At 42.2% G+C, this 8890-nt stretch overlaps 1 protein-coding gene and 1 long non-coding RNA gene across 2 annotated transcripts in view; both read left to right on the forward strand.

Annotated features, from left to right (window-relative positions):
- LTA4H (leukotriene A4 hydrolase) overlaps positions 1–8890 on the forward strand; it is an 83214-nt gene that overhangs the window by 60672 nt on the left and 13652 nt on the right. The gene's annotated exons all lie outside the window — the stretch shown is intronic.
- The window catches only part of LOC109295910, a 10130-nt gene continuing 6821 nt past the window's right edge, over positions 5582–8890 (forward strand). The window contains exons 1-2 of the long non-coding RNA XR_002096860.1: positions 5582–6412; positions 7601–7766. This is a non-coding gene — a long non-coding RNA (uncharacterized LOC109295910). The remainder of the gene's footprint in view (positions 6413–7600; positions 7767–8890) is intronic.

Consider the following 8890-nt stretch of genomic DNA (forward strand, 5'->3'; position numbering starts at 1 on the left):
ATCCACACTATATTCAAACATTTAAAATCTTGTGTATTTTATGCATTTCTGACTTATGATTGACGTATTATTTCTACAATGCACATTGACTTTTAGGGCTGCTGCCAACATTAGCTTGCTGTACAGGACAAATAATGTGGAGAAAACTAAAACATAATAACAAAATATGCAAATCCATGCATCATGGATTTGCCACCCTGAGTGTCATGTTAATGTCTTCAGATAATGATCTCATGATATGCAGAAGAGCTATGATGCAACATGGTACAGGTACTAGGACCTGGATAGAAAGATCAGATGCAATGTTACATTAGCAAATCTTCTGAAGCTAATGAATCTTGCATCCTGAAAACATCAGTATTGTCCCACCACACCGGAGATGATCCCTCAACAAAAAGGATTATTAGTGTGGTTTCCAAGCAAGTAAAGACACCAAGGTGTTCTCCAGACCTGAGGAGAGAGGTGTTGCTAAGACTTCTTCCAAGATTATAATGGTGTTAAGTAGATACATTTCAGTAAATACATGACTTAAACATATATTGTTTTCAGTGGATTAATTTGGGTTGAAAGGAATGCTTTCAGAATTATGTAGCCCATTCAGCTGCATAATGAATTTAAAAAAAAAAAATTGTATTCCATCACTGCCGTGGTAGATCAGTGCTTTGATACATCCATGAATATCCCCAAAGATGGGAATTTCTTAATGTTTTTAAGTTCTTTACTGACTATTTTTCTTTACTGACAATTTCTGTTCTTTACTGGCAAGCATTTTTATGGCTTCATTGATAGTTGAAGCAGAGCAGGGCACTGACCCCAAATCTGCTGATTCCCCATCCAGTAAATTAACCCTAGACTGTCCTTTCTTACTTCAGTGTCCTGGCTGCTTCTGCATCTTTTGTGAGAAGCTGTGCGAGTCCTTCTTGTGTTGTTGCTTCTTTTCTTCTCCCAGTCTTTCACGGATTTTGCTCTTTCAGTTGAGGGGATTTAGATAGGATTCCAATTGCATTTAAAGCAAGGCTGTTCCCTAATTTTCTGTAAGAGTTTTTTTTCAGGATGTGGGATAACACCATTACTCCTTCATGGGCTTGGACAGCACGCTTTCCAAAACACTTCCAGACTTTTCTGACGGGAATGAGAGTATTGGACTAGACTCAACATCAGGGGTGGGCAAAATGTGGTCCGCGGCCAGATGCAGGCCGCCAGGACATTCTATCCGGCCCGCAGGGCCCCTAAAAAATTTAGAAAATTAATATTTATCTGCCCCTGGTTGCCTGTCATGAGGCCCTTGATGGCTTGCCAAAACTCAGTAAGTGGCCCTCAGCCTGAAATAATTGCCCACCCATGCTCTACTTTGACCAGTATCTTAAACGTCCATATGCCAAAAATTCCCCTTTCCCTTTGTTGTGCAGTATTGTAATCTGCTCATTAACAAAGGCAAGCTGAAGGTTGAACTGTTTTGCTGATTGCATGCAATCAAATACTTGAAATGCATATGTTAAATCTTTAATAAACTACTTTACAGGTGTTGGAAGCCCATGGTCTGAAACCAATTACCTTGAAACCAAAGGAGGTAAGAAAAAAATGTACTGCTGCCACCTGGTGACAACCCAACCTACCTAATCAGTTGTTGCTTCATGTTTATGATGCCTATATTTTAAAAATGAGTTGAATTAATGATTATTTTAAATCAAGTTTTAGAAAGGAATTACATATTGGACATGGGGAAACATACCAGAGACCTCTTTCTGAGATAAAAGCTATATCCCGCCTATATATTAAGGTTGTACTGTTGGAACTCTGTTCTTTTATCAGTAGTAAATGCCATTCATCCACACAAAGCTGATGAAGAATGCTTTGCATTCAGAAGCTTGTCCAGCTTTATCCCAATCATGCAGTTTGTCCAATAAAAGATATCACCCAAAATATTCTTTCTGCTCACATCATTTCTGGACTATCACAGCTGCAGTATCGCTTCATCCACATACACATTTTCCATTGTCAGTGATTCTGGGGATAGCCATCAATAGAAGTTACTTTAACTCTCACTGATACAGACTGACTCTAGTCAGGAGCTAAAGTGGTGTAATACTAGTATGTTCACATCCCATTTTCATAGCTACTATAAAGCTGTGCAAACCAGCACCAGACTGCAGAACTGACCTATCTGGTCACTCTTTTAAGTTTCACTGCTCTGAAGTCATCTCAGCCATCTATTACGAGAAATCTAGGGTTTTTAGATGGATTTTTGCTGCTGTAAATATAAATATATGTTTAAATTTCAGTTGATCTATTATAGGGACCAGAAGACATTTTGATTTGGTAGCTGATAAAAAGAAACTTATTTGTGACTTGAAAAACACATATTAAAGACGTTCATGTGCACTAGCCAGCATTTGCCCAGTACAGGTATTTACTGGCACGAACGTATGAATCTGTTTACTAAATAAAACCCACACTGATAAAATCTTACTAGGCATCTAAGCGTAAATCTTTGTCTGCATATGTGATACTCTTGCTCTAACAGAAGAGCATAATCACTGTGTAAAGCTCACAGTACCTGCAGCAAGAGTTCTAATCTAATGTCCACTGAAGTTAGTGGGAGGTCTACCCTGAGCTTCCTAGGTCTAGTGACTTATTCATACCTATTTTTTTTAAATTTCTATAGTTGAATAAATATGTATAAAATTCAGCATAAAGAAATTACTATGGCTTAGGGGAAAAAATATAAAGCAGTGCAGTACCTCAAAAAAGTTCAAGCATATATGTAGTGACTAAGAAGTTAAAAGCACACCTTTGCCTTGAAGCAGGGATGCTATATCACCATAATTTTTATAGGTAAAAAGGTATTTCTACTGGTCCTGCAGTAACAAATATTTATGGCAACTGCTATGCAATGTAGTTGTCATAGGAGCCATTTTCAGTCCTATAGTGTTTTTGCTATGATTTTTTTCTCTGAATATGGATGGATAGTTGACAAAGATTTCTCCTGTAGTCATGGTATACATTCCCACTGAATTTAGACTGCTGTCGAAATAAAAGCCTGCTGTCTTTTTGAAGGGTCTGGCTCTTATCAATGGAACACAGATGATCACCTCTCTGGGATGTGAAGCAGTTGAAAGAGCCAGTGCTATTGCTAGACAAGCTGACATAGTGACTGCACTTACACTTGAGGTCCTGAAGGGTACAACTAAAGCCTATGATACTGGTTGGTACTGACTTTTTAATGTACTATATTTACTGAATGTTCATTTGCTCCTGTTGGCAGCAGTTAGTGAAGAGAAGGCTAAGAGAGTAAAGATCACTTTTGTTCTAATATTCATTCAGTGTGTCCACATCGGGGGCAGATGGAGGTGGCTTTCCAATTTAGATCGTTCTTGGATTCGGATCACCATCCTTCAGAAATAGCAGGTGATTAACCTTTCCTTCCTGCATAGCAAGACCACTGTTTGATGTATACGGCAGTCTGATGACTTTCAATGATCCAGGTTATTTTTTAATTCAAGAACTCCTTTTTTTTTTGCAGAGAGTCACAGATTTTGTGACAGAGTCCAGGATGCATATACAATGCGCCGTTGTCCTCAGGTAAAAAGTAGTTTTCCCTTCCCTCATGCAAGGATAGGTCAATGATGCTGAAATCCCAATTGCAGTTGAATATCAATTATGTGTTGGCCATCTTCTTTAAAATAATGCAACACATTATCTTACGGTTCTCTCCAACACTTGTAGATCTTGTGCTGGGTCCATGTTCAGGATTGAATTCAATATAGGATGAGCTCTGTCCGGCACTATTAAAACAAAAACTCTTCAGACAGTCAGTCATGGGGATCAGAAGGCATTTTGTTTTGGTAGTTTAGAAAAAAGTAATAAGTTTATGACTTAAAAAGCATAGTTTTATGTGTTTAAGCAGTAAAAGTTTTGTCTGTGTAAGGAGCTAAACAATGCTAAGATTTCTAAGAAAAGGGGTTTTCTAAGATTAACTCCTTAAGAACATTTACTGCACTATAGTCTATTGGCTAAACTTTAATTACCATTTATTTTCACCAAGATGATGATGTTATAGCTAAGGAGAAAGCTAATGCCCACAGGTGAAGCAGATACATTTGTATCATCGTCATAATCATATTAAGTCAGCTCTGAAGACTACAGTATGTAAAGCATCCCCAAGTTTTCATGAAAATGTAAATCCTTAGCTGTGTAGATGGGCAGAGTCTGAGCACCGTAAAGCATGGGTGTGCTCCTAAACCATAGAGTTACTGAAGGTCAGCATCCTGAAGATGAGTCCACGTAGAAATGACCTCTTGTTTCTTTTAGGTCCATGGTGTGTTGAATGATGCAATAGCTTTTGTAAAGGACATAATCACAACTGAAATTAATATGTCAACAGACAAACCTATATCCTTCTTCTGTTTTTTGTTTTGGTTTTTTGTTGTTCTTTTTTTTAAATTGAATATTATGTGGTTAATTTTTCCTCTTCTAAATAACCATAATCTAACGAGGCATAAATTCACTGTAGACCTTCCAGTCCAATGGGCTGCCAAGATTGCCAACAGCCCACGTATCTGGTAAAATATGGTGGCCCTTAACTACAAATCACTTAGTCAGTGGGACTACCTATGCTTTGAAGCAGGAGTGTCAAACTCATCTGGCCCCATGGGTCCATGGGCCCCATGGGCCCGATGAGTGTCATGGGGCTGGTCCATGTGCTGGAACAGGCCCATGGACCCCCAGCCTGAATGCCCGATCCAGTGCAGGGTGGATCTGGGATGCCAGTCCAATCAAGTGCCATGGGTAGCACAGCCTGGGACCCAGCCTGAGCAAATGCCGTGAGCAACGCAGCCCAGGACCAGCCCCAGCCAGCACTATGGGTTAGGGTGGACCCAGGAGGGGCACAATGGTACGGTTGCCACCCCCCTGTGATTCCTGTTTCACCCAGGGTTTAAAACTAACTGCCTGGTAATGGCAGCAGTGATGAAGACCACTGAGGTCCTGGCTCATTATAATACACCTGATTCCTTCTAAGCTCTCCCTTCCACAGGTGTTAACAACCCTCTCTTCCTCTTAATGGTCTTGAGTGGTTCCACTAATCAAGCTAGCCTTTGTTCTGCAATTCTGCTGTCTGCTGCTCCCTCTAAAGTAGCTCCTGTTTCACAGCCTTGCTTTTAACTCTAGCTAAAACCATTAACTTAGGTGTGAAAATGCTAATTGAGATAAACATTAACTTAGGTGTGGAAATAACTTTCACTGAAGAACTGGATGCGCTGTCAAGATGGTCAGAAATGCTGTGTTTTGTTTTATGTATTTGGAAAAGAGATGCCCATTTAATTCTAATGACTACAGGACTAATGAAACTGCATCTTTTTATTATTTAATGTCTAGTTTGTTGTATATTTATGGATAATATATGATATAGCAAATGAATGCACATTCCAGTAGTGTTATATTTGTTTTTGCTTGGTTCTTAAACTAATAATGTAGCCCGAGGCCCATAGCCTACTAGTAGAATTTCTAATTTCTTTTCAATTGGAGAAAAATATGTAATGTGGTATATGTGATGATGCACTGCACTATTTGCATCCCCCTTTTCAAAATCCTGTATCTGCTCATGACCAGGGATGAACCATGCCCAACAAGTGATGTGAGCAACGCAACCTGGAATCTAGCCCCAGGGAGTACCACAAGTGGCAGAGCCCAGGACCCAATGCCGTACAGGCAGCACAGTCCAGGACCCAGTCTCAGCCAAGTGCTGCACACAGCACGGGGCTAGCTGGCACAGGATGTCGGTGATCAGGGCAGCACTAGGGGCAGGATTATCTTACTGGTCATATATTTGACACCCCCATTTTAAAGCTAAGCATGTGTTTAGGTTTTTCAGAGATCAAATACCTGCACAGTTGTATCAGATACGTGAATGGTTGGAAACTTGGCAGCCCATTGGACTTAAAGATTGTCTCTATGTTTATAAAACCTGTATTCTAGAATGCAGTTTGAGTGCTGCGAAGGGAGAACCAAGAAATGTTCCCAATTTTGTATCCAGCTTGAAGGCCATTTTGAGAATTCTCAGCCTATACCTCATGATGAACAAAGGTCAAGTCAATTTTTCAGGACAAAGATCAGGAATAAAAAAGGTTTCTTTGTGTTATATGATAGATGGTAAGTGCCACCATTTCCTCACTATATAAAATTTCATCTGCACTGACATTGCAATTCACAGTTACACTAGAAGCTGTGCTTCAGTTTGTCTTTGCATTGCATATAACCTTTACCTCTTGACAGTCTTTAAATGTGTAAAAGGTTGGTGCAAAGAGGATGGCTACAAACGGCTCTCTGTGTCCGCTGGAAATAAGATAAGAAGTATGTGCTTAATTTGCAAAAAGGAAGACTTAGGTCAGATGTCAGGAAAAACTTTCTACCTGTAAGTATTGTTAGGAACTGGAATAAGTAATTTAGGGACATTTTGAAGAGCAGCTTAGACCAGGGATGCTCAACCTTTTTCCCTGACAAGCCAGATGGGTAGTGCCTGGCCTGACTATGGGTGGGATGGCAGTTCCAGTCAAGCACCCAGGGCCGGCACAGGAGCCACCGTTTGGCCAGGAGAAGGGGTGGGGGCAGCCGAGGCTAAACCTGATGCTGCAGGGGTGGAGGGGGCTTCACCCAGCTGCGTGGCAGAGGGGCAGGGCCTGGCACCCACCTAGCCCCGTGAGGGAAAAGGAGGCATGGTGTGGTCCGGCCCCATGGCAAAAGGGGGTGTGACCTCATGGGAAAAGGGGGCGTGACCTCATCTCGTGGTTGTCTGGGGAGGGGTGTGGCCCATCCTCAACCCAGCCCTGTAGGGGGAAGGGGTTGTGGCCTGGCTCCAACTGGGTACATGGGGTTTGGGAGTTTGGCAGGGGGGGAGGGTGGCCACATTAATGGCTACTGCTCCCTTGCCACCAAGTTTCCTGACCTGTAGGGAGCCCTGCAGGCCAGATGCAATGGCCTGTGGGTCAGAGGTTGAACACATCTGGGTTAGACAAGCATTGGTCAGTAATTGTTTAGATACTGTGGATCCTTCTTTGCCTCCGGGTGGGCTGAGTTCCTTTCCCCAGCCCCATGGTCTGGCAAAACAGTTGAAACAGCATCAAAACAGCCTCACTGTTTCAACTCAAAATTATATTCGATACAAAACACTGTTCTGTCCAGACCTCGAAACTGAAGTCGGAAAGGAACAGTGCCATTTTGGACAGCCCTATTAAGGAGTATCTATAAAATGAAAAAGTTGGGCTCTGGTTTTGAGTTTGGGTTTTTTTTAGCATTTTCTAAAAAGTGAATGTTCAGATGTAATACACTGTATATATGTGTGAGTACAAAAAAGCACCTTTTCTTCCTCCATTCAAGTAGGGTATTCATATTATTCAGAGATATGTAGTACTTATGCAATGCTTTATTCATGTTTGCACCTTAACTTAGCTTTAAAAATGATTTTTGCTGACAGGGGAGAGACCATTTCTGAAGGAAATTTTCATGGTGAATACCCCACAAAGGTAATTAAGCATTTGATTGAATATTATTTTCAGATTTGTTTTTTAAATAGTTGATTAAATACAGCAAGCTTCTCTTCTAGGCTCTGGACTACCTGGTGATCGATGTTCATGAACTAGCTGCAGTTAGTGAAAGGAGAACTGAAAGACTCTGCAGCCCCTCAGTTGGTGAGCTGCCTGCCTTTCTTGTCACTGAAGGGGGTCTGAACTCTGGTTTCATGATCGCAAACTGCACAGCTGCAGCCCTGGGTGAGTTCATTAAAGGCTTAAGCAGTATTGACAAGGGGGCAAATTAGAAAGTTCAACTTACCTTGGGGTCTGAGTTAGTGGGGATGTCCCTATGAAGCAGGGGGCAGATCCTTTGTGGGCTTGATGTGTACAGCCTTTGGGCTGTATCCACCTTGGGGAGGTGGGTCATCAGGTGTGCATGGTTTCTCTGTAGCCAGAGGACTTGTATTGGGATCTGCCCTGTAGGACTTCTCACTGTTTCTTCGAGAGCTGTTGTGCTGTCATGGCCAGCACTCGCAGGGTTTCTGCTCCTTACCTGCCATCCAGTTTTTGCTTTTTGGATTGTCATTTGGCACACAAATCAGCAGCAGAATGGTGATGTTAGCTCCTACATGCTGGCCATGCTGAAACAGTAGTTCTGGCAGCTATGTCAAGAATCCCTGTGGGCTGTATTTGGAGGTAGGTTATCCGGAGCTGACGCACCAACTCATTTAAGTTTGGTACCCATGCTTTAAAGTAGGGGTGTCAAAGATACAGGCTGGATCCAGCCTGTAGTGCTGTGTCATCTGGCCTCTGGTGCTGATTGTGAGTCTTGGACTGAACCCACATGCTGTATGTAACATACGTCAGACTGGCCATATGCATGTGTGCAAGGCTGGGTCCAGGACGTAAACTACGCCTGACACCCATACCAACCCAGAAATCTCCTCAGACAAATGGCTCTCAGCTCTTACAAATAATGCGTTCTTCCCCTTACCTCCAGATATCCAAATGTTCTGAAGTTCTTGCACCCACATTTGCCTGCCATCTGCCTAGCTGGGAATTCTAATCACAGCCTTCACATCAACTTAACTTGCAGAACTACAGCATTGGAGGGGGTGGAGCAGAGGAAGCATCCAACTGCTCAAAGCAGCTGAACTCCTGCTGCTGTTCCCACCTTCTTGCTCTTTTCCTCTGAGGTTGCTTGAAGTGCTGCTTTCTGCAGCTGTCACGATTGGCTCCTTTACCCCAGAAGGCGGGCAACAGGAGCAGGCAGCAAATCAAGTAAGGATTTTCAGAAGTTTGCAGGAGGCCAACATGTTTTATGCCATCATGAGATTGGCTTCAGCCCCAGTCAGAATTCCTAGCCAAAACCCAAGTCTTGG

The sequence above is a fragment of the Gavialis gangeticus genome, unplaced genomic scaffold (genome assembly GCF_001723915.1).
Source record: "Gavialis gangeticus isolate Ggan-Ray unplaced genomic scaffold, GavGan_comp1, whole genome shotgun sequence".
NCBI classification, from domain to species: domain Eukaryota; kingdom Metazoa; phylum Chordata; order Crocodylia; family Gavialidae; genus Gavialis; species Gavialis gangeticus.